Source organism: Vulpes vulpes, chromosome 1, assembly GCF_048418805.1.
Source record: "Vulpes vulpes isolate BD-2025 chromosome 1, VulVul3, whole genome shotgun sequence".
Classification (NCBI taxonomy): domain Eukaryota; kingdom Metazoa; phylum Chordata; class Mammalia; order Carnivora; family Canidae; genus Vulpes; species Vulpes vulpes.
The window spans coordinates 47,300,691-47,308,046 of record NC_132780.1 but is presented as its reverse complement, the minus strand read 5'-3'; the positions used below and the strand labels follow the sequence as shown (position 1 = coordinate 47,308,046).

General features: G+C 40.9%; 1 long non-coding RNA gene across 2 annotated transcripts in view; it reads left to right on the top strand.

The window, feature by feature from the left end:
* Nucleotides 1-2,222: 2,222 nt before the first annotated feature.
* LOC112908673 (uncharacterized) overlaps nt 2,223-7,356 on the top strand; it is a 38,209-nt gene continuing 33,075 nt past the window's right edge. Inside the window, exon 1 of one of the 2 annotated variants that reach the window (XR_012002536.1) lies at nt 2,223-2,553. This is a non-coding gene — a long non-coding RNA (uncharacterized lncRNA). The remainder of the gene's footprint in view (nt 2,554-7,356) is intronic. The other variant, XR_003232968.2, reaches the window with a different exon arrangement.

Sequence of the window (7,356 nt, the reverse complement as noted above, 5' to 3'; positions counted from 1 at the left end):
ACTTATTCATGAAAGACACAGAGACGGAAAGGCAGAGACGTAGGCAGAGGGAGAAGCAGGCTCCAGGCAGGGAGCCTGATGTGGGACTCGATCCTGAGACTGTGGATCATGCCCTGAGCCAGGGGCAGGTGCTCAACCGCTAAGCCACCCAGGCGTCCCGAGGGGAAGTATTTATTAAATAAAGCATACCAGAAAATTTCCCTGACCTCAAAGACATATGTGTCCCTGTTGGAAAGGCTCAACAAATACCTGCCCCAATGAATGACATAAGATTCAAACTCTGTAACATCATTGTGAAATTTCAGCATACCAACGTTAAAGGCATACAGGAGGGAGAAAAGGAAAAATAAATAGCAAATGAAGGAATGAGTATCACATTGGCATCAAGTTCTTGACAGAACAGTTTAAGCATGGGCTGAGCAGAGCTTGTTTGCCCCTCCAAGATACTCTGCTCCATGCTGGCTGCCTGGCAGGCCTCACGGTGGAGAACTGCAGTATGTCTGAAAAGAAAAATACAACAGGATTAAATGAGATAAACATTACAGAGATAAATCTGAACCAGGTGGTCCCCAATTACAACTGCAAATAAGAGTGAAATATCCAGAGGAGATAGAAGGTGAGCAGCCATCCTTAGAATGGAGTGTCCATTTGTCCATGTGGCACATTGCACAGTTATACTGCAATATAACTCTGCAGGAGTTGGGACCTGCTTTATCTGTTCATGAAAGCACCTGGGGCATCTGAAATTCTTTGTGGCATAAAGAGGTCCTCCATAACAATGTATTCGATAAATAAATGAATGGGCATTTTATCTTTGAAGCTCATTACTTACTGCCCTATGAGAACGGCAGATGTCATGTGAAAAAAAAATGTATACATAGGTAAGCTGGAAGCAAGACAAGCTTGGCGTGGCGTGAGTCAGAATTGGTAAGGAGCTCAGAGGGATTCAATCTTTTCAGGTATGTATTGAGAATTTGGGTGTTCCTCTTTGGCCTACTTCATGGTACACACTTAGCTTTAATTAATAACAGAGACTTTAATCAAGCATTTGGAAGCAGAGAGCTATTTAAGAATAACACAAAAATGCTTGTTATTAGAATCCCTAGTTTCTTACACATGCCCCCTTATTACTTTTAAGCTTGCTTTTATGTTTTCCAACAGTTTAAAATACATGTTTCTTAGAGAAGTCGGCACATCTATTTTCAGAGTTGGAATGAAACATATTTTTGGCATTGATATAGTGTCTGTCTTATTTGGTGGTCTAGTTTTTCTTTTCTGGTATTTGTTTTTTCTCCTTATTTCTAATCCCTGTAATGAATTTAATCTCTTCTCATGTACCTGCCCAATACAGTGTTATGAACCCTGGAAGATCTCTGCTAAATACTTTTTAGTTTACCCACTGCTGCTTCTATCCGATTTCATTCAGACCCAAAAAAAAAAAAAAGTCCTCTTGTCTTGAGCAGATGTCTCAGGTGCTAGCACGGTGCTGCGACAGACTTCAGCAGATTTGTCAAAAAGCCTGAAGTCTCCTCCCTTTGACCTTTAAGAAAAGTCCCAACTTAAAAATTACTCCCAGACAGATCTTCTCCCCACTCCCAGAAAGAGGGAGCAAGGAAAGCTGTGTCATGTTTCACCTTAAAATCTTGTTAATCTGATTTTCAATTATTTTTTAAAAGTTTTCCTCTGCTAAACGTACCAGATAAGTGCATGAGATTTACTTTGGAGACCAAGGCAATCCTGCACCAGAAACAGGTCAATCCTGTGAGTGATTAGGAAGTTTCCTACAGGACTAGTCCATGCAAATTGGGCTTAGCACAAGATCTGACTTCAAAGGACAAAACTGATGGTTAAGTGGAGAAAAATTATTCCCTTATGATTAAAAAGAAAACGGTCTATTTCGTGCAGACCAGCGGCATGGTTGCGCCGCTAAAACGTTCTCCAGTCTTGCCTCTGCCTTCTGTGAGGAAGCAGGGAAAGGGAAGCTAATCACACCCTCAGAGTTCTCTCTCCTTGGGGGAGCCCTGGACCCCCGCTACTCTGAGCGAGGTCTGCGGCCATCCTTCATGCTGCTGGTTGCCCTTAGCAAGACAAAGGACTTGCAAGGGAATATGAATCCGTTCCATCACCAAGCACACTTTCTGGTTCAGCTGTAAATCACAATGAGACTTTCCCCAGGAAGCCGGGTGTGGAGTCACATTCTGGCTTAAGCTTCTTGTCTAGATGGGACTGGGGTAACCCCACTGCACCGCACAGCAGGAGGAAGGCTGCTGGGCTGATTGGGGGAAGCCAGGGAATTGCTCCCGGTTGCTGACAGCAGCCACACATTAGAGGCAGCCCAAGGAAAGCGTATATTTTAGGGAGACAGAAATGAACCTCGTGGAAGCCCGAGAGCTGAGATCATAGAGCTGAAAATAGTGCAAGGGGTGCCAGGGGCCAGTTCCGGAGCCGAGGGTCTCCAGGGAAGGCACCAGCCAGACGAGCGCACCTACAGACCTGCACCGTGAAAGGAACAGGTTTTGGTTTTGCCTACAGCTTCTCCTCCCTCCTGACCAGGTATGTCATGATATCCTGCGCTTCAGTCGAATCCAAAGACAATATGTGAGGTCACTCTTCTCTCAATGAATGCATCAAACGTAAAGAAAATCTGGAGTTATTAAGCCTTTGCATGGGGATTTGGGGAAATACAAGGCATTGAGTAATGTTTTGGTGAAATCTTTTACCTTCCACTGGCAGTGATTTGAAAATATATTAGATGGGGCAGCCCGGGTGGCTCAGCGGTATAGCGCCGCCTTCAGACCAGGGTGGGATCCTGGAGACCAGGGTGGGGGTGGGGGTGAGGGGTGGGGGATGAGTCCCATGTCAGGCTCCCTGCATGGAGCCTGCTTCTCCCCCTACCTGTGTCTCTGCCACTCTCTCTATCTCTGTGTCTCTCATGAATGAATAAATAAAATCTTAAAAAATATACATATTAGATGAAGGAGTAGCACACGGTTCCAGTTACCATAGATAAGAGAAAGATTAGTAGTGAACTGTTTAAAACAGACACAAACTAATTGTCTGAGGGACAGATCTATCCTGCAGATGTACTTTAATTGGCCTGCATGTTGCTTTATATATAAATGCACATGAACCCACGCATGCATATACATATACATATATGTGTGTATGTGTATATATTTGAATTAATTCATGTATATTTACCCATATGCATTGGTTTCCTATGGCTGCTGTAACAAATTGCCATAAACTTGGTAGCTTAAAACAGCACACATTTATTCTCTTACAGTTCTGGAGGCCAGAGGTTCAAAATCAATTTCTTTGGGCTAAAATTAAGATGTTGGCAAGGCTGTGCTCCTGACAGGGGCTCTAGGAGAAGGCTTGTCTCTTGAATGTTTCAGCTTCTGGTGGCTACCAGCAATCCTTGACTTGTGGCCACATCACCCAATCTCTGGTCATATTCCCTTCTCCCCTTCTGTGTAAAATTACTTTCTCCTCACTCATAAGAACATTTGTGATGCATTTAGGGCCCACCCAGATAATCCAGGATAAACTCCCATCTCAAGGTCCTTAACTCAATTACATTTGCAAACACACTTTTTCCATATAAGGAAGCACTTATTGGTCCTAGGTTAGTCTTGGGGACCTATATTCAGTATGCCATACCACATGAAATTATTATTTGGCTCATTTTAATCTGTAAAAGTGATTTTCATATGGTAAAATCTAATAGTTGCCAATAAGTAAATCAGATTTCATATAAATACAGATCTCTCTCTCTCTCTCTCTCTTCTTTTAATGCAACAATCTGGATATGCCAGAGCCAAATCCTGAATAGTAACATGTCTGGATGTCAGTAGCATCTGCCCCCAGTCAGACTCACCTGTAAGCTTCGACTCACTGTTGCACCCAGATATCTACAGTACTTACTTGGACTCTGAATGGATTTGAGTTTATTACCTATGACTTTAAATCACATACAAAGCTCACATACATAAATCACACACATACACACTGTTAATACAATGACCAAACTGTCCATTCTACAAGGCCCTGGCAGATAACTTGCACACACAAATGACATACAAAATGGAAAGTAATAACACTTACTGATAATGAAAAGAAAAAGTAGTTTCAATAGCTCTCATCACGTTTCTTAAAATGCTTTATGATGGGGTATTTTTAGCTAGTTTGTTTTTTGTCACCCAATCATAATAATGTTAAATTCTATTATTTTTTGAAATTGGGAATTATACCTTCCTAAAAATCTCTGGAGGACTAAATGTATTTCATTATGAAAAATTAATATACTTTACAAATGTGTACTTTGCATCAATCACTAAAAAGTGAGTTGGACTGACGTCAGGTTGACATTTTTTGTAGCTCTTTTTAATTGAATCAAAGGGAGGAGGGTGGGAGCAGAGATGTGTGGTTGGTACTCCCAGGTGAGTTGGTGTTTTTGAGAAAAGTAAAGGTTTGTAAATTCCTTCTTTCTTTCTCCTCTCTCCTCCCTTTCCTTCCTGCTATGCCTTTTCTCTTCTCATGTCTGAAACAAGTCTACTGTATGATTTGGGGTGGGGGAGGGGAGAAGTTAAGGGAGACAAAAGCTTGATGTTTTGAATTAAACTATAATAATTGAGTTTGAGTACTCAAAGCTCTGATGAGACAAGATGAGCATCTCCTCCAACTCAGGATTCTGGGCAGGAGACTCAGCAGCTAAAGGTCCTGGCTACAATATAGTTAACTGTTTTCTCTTGATAACAATAATGTGGGTGCTAAGAGTCAAGTTTGTAGGTTCTTCTCCAGGGAAGAGTAAGTGATGAGTTAAAATGTACCATTTGTCAAAATCCTGATAATGAAAACATGTGGTTTTTGTCTCCATTTTCTTCTCCATCACATCTTTAATTAGTATCTTTTAATTTTTTTGTTCATTAATTCATCAGATATTTCATGAGTATCTATACATGCTTGGCATTGTATAAGATTATGGGAATATTTCAGTGGAAAGAATAAACAAAATCCCTGAATCTTGAAGACCACACTCTAGTGGGAGGAGCAAATAACAATAAACCCAATAAATAAGGGAATGATCTCCTACAATAGAAGTTGATAAGATGCCTTGGGGACCAAAAGGAGGATAATAAAGAGCTTGGCGGCTGGGGTGTGAGTTGCAGTTTTATTTTATTTTATTTTATTTTATTTTATTTTATTTTATTTTATTTTATTTTATTTTATTTTTTTATATAATAAATTTATTTTTTATTGGTGTTCAATTTATGAACATACAGAATAACACCCAGTGCTCATCCCGTCAAGTGCCTGCCTCAGTGCCCGTCACCCATTCACCCCCACCCCTGCCCTCCCCCCCTTCCACCACCCCTAGTTCGTTTCCCAGAGTTAGGAGTCTTTATGTTCTGTCTCCCTTTCTGATATTTCCCACACATTTCTTCTCCCTTCCCTTATATTCCCTTTCACTATTATTTATGTTCCCCAAATGAATGAGAACATATAATGTTTGTCCTTCTCCGATTGACTTACTTCACTCGGCATAATACCCTCCAGTTCCATCCATGTTGAAGCAAATGGTGGGTATTTGTCGTTTCTAATGGCTGAGAAATATTCCATTGTATACATAAACCACATCTTCTTTATCCATTCATCTTTCGATGGACACCGAGGCTCCTTCCACAGTTGGGCTATTGTGGACATTGCTGCTATAAACATGTGTGGAATCAGAAAAGACCCCGAATAGCCAAGGGAATTTTTAAAAAAGAAAACCATATATGGGGGCATCACAAGGCCAGATTTCAGGTTGTACTACAAAGCTGTGGTCATCAAGACAGTGTGGTACTGGCACAAAAACAGACACATAGATCAATGGAACAGAATAGAGAACCCAGAAGTGGACCCTGAACTTTATGGTCAACTAATATTCGATAAAGGAGGAAAGACTATCCATTGGAAGAAAGACAGTCTCTTCAATAAATGGTGCTGGGAAAATTGGACATCCACATGCAGAAGAATGAAACTAGACCACTCTCTTGTACCATACACAAAGATAAACTCAAAATGGATGAAAGATCTAAATGTGAGTCAAGATTCCATCAAAATCCTAGAGGAGAACACAGGCAACACCCTTTTTGAACTCAGCCACAGTAACTTCTTGCAAGATACATCCACGAAGGCAAAAGAAACAAAAGCAAAAATGAACTATTGGGACTTCATCAAGATAAGAAGCTTTTGCATAGCAAAGGATACAGTCAACAAAACTAAAAGACAACCTACAGAATGGGAGAAGATATTTGCAAATGACGTATCAGATAAAGGGCTAGTTTCCAAGATCTATAAAGAACTTATTCAACTCAACAGCAATGAGTTGCAGTTTTAAATGAGCTGGCAAGATGGGCTTCATTAAGAAGGTAACATTTGCTCAAAGACTTGGAGGAGAGAGGCAGAGCCATGGGAATATTTCGAGAATGAGGATGAGTGTATCATTCTGGGAGGACAGCCAGGACAAAGGCCCTGAGGTGGGACACACCTGGTGTGTTCTGGGAGCAGTTAGGAGGCCACTGTGCCTGGACCAAAGAGAGTACAGTAGGAAATAAGGTGAATGAGAGAGTCTTAACAAACTATGAAGGGATTCTGATTTTTACTCTGAGATGGGATAATACAGCGGGATTTTGAGCTGAGGAGTACTATGATCTGATTTGTGTTTACCAGGCTCACTCTGGCTGGTCTCTGGGAGTTAGATTATAGTTAGTCCAGAGTGACAGTAGAGGGATCAGAGAGGAAGCTTCTGCAAAGAGCCACACAAGAGAAGATAATGACAGTGCTGGTTGCAGGAGTGGAGGTAGATGAATTTTTGAAGGTTGAGTCACAAGAATGTCCTCACAAAGACAGTATGCTGATTAGAGCCAAGACCATTGAAATATCATTGTGCCCCAACAAAATATAATGTAAGAAGACTTCAGGGAAAGGACTATAACACAGAACAACAATAAAACTCCACATCATGCCTAAAGTGTAGTAAAATGATCAAAACATAAGTTTAAAAAAATGAGAAAGGATGAAGAACAGTACTGAAGCTGCAGAGCTCCCACTCAGTGGCCTCATCATTCGCAGGGTCTGCACCATGATATGCTATGTGAACTATTTCTCATCCTCCTCCAAATAAATAAAAGTTATAGTGCCATCTGCATTAGTAAATTTTTCTGAAAATTCCATAGGAAAACAGGAAACAGTATTTATATCACATGCAAAGGTACCAAGAAATGTCTTAAGACATTTTTGTTCTTTATTATTGATTAGTCCTCAGATACAAGCTTCTCCACCCTCATACTCTATCCTTGCCTCTACTCC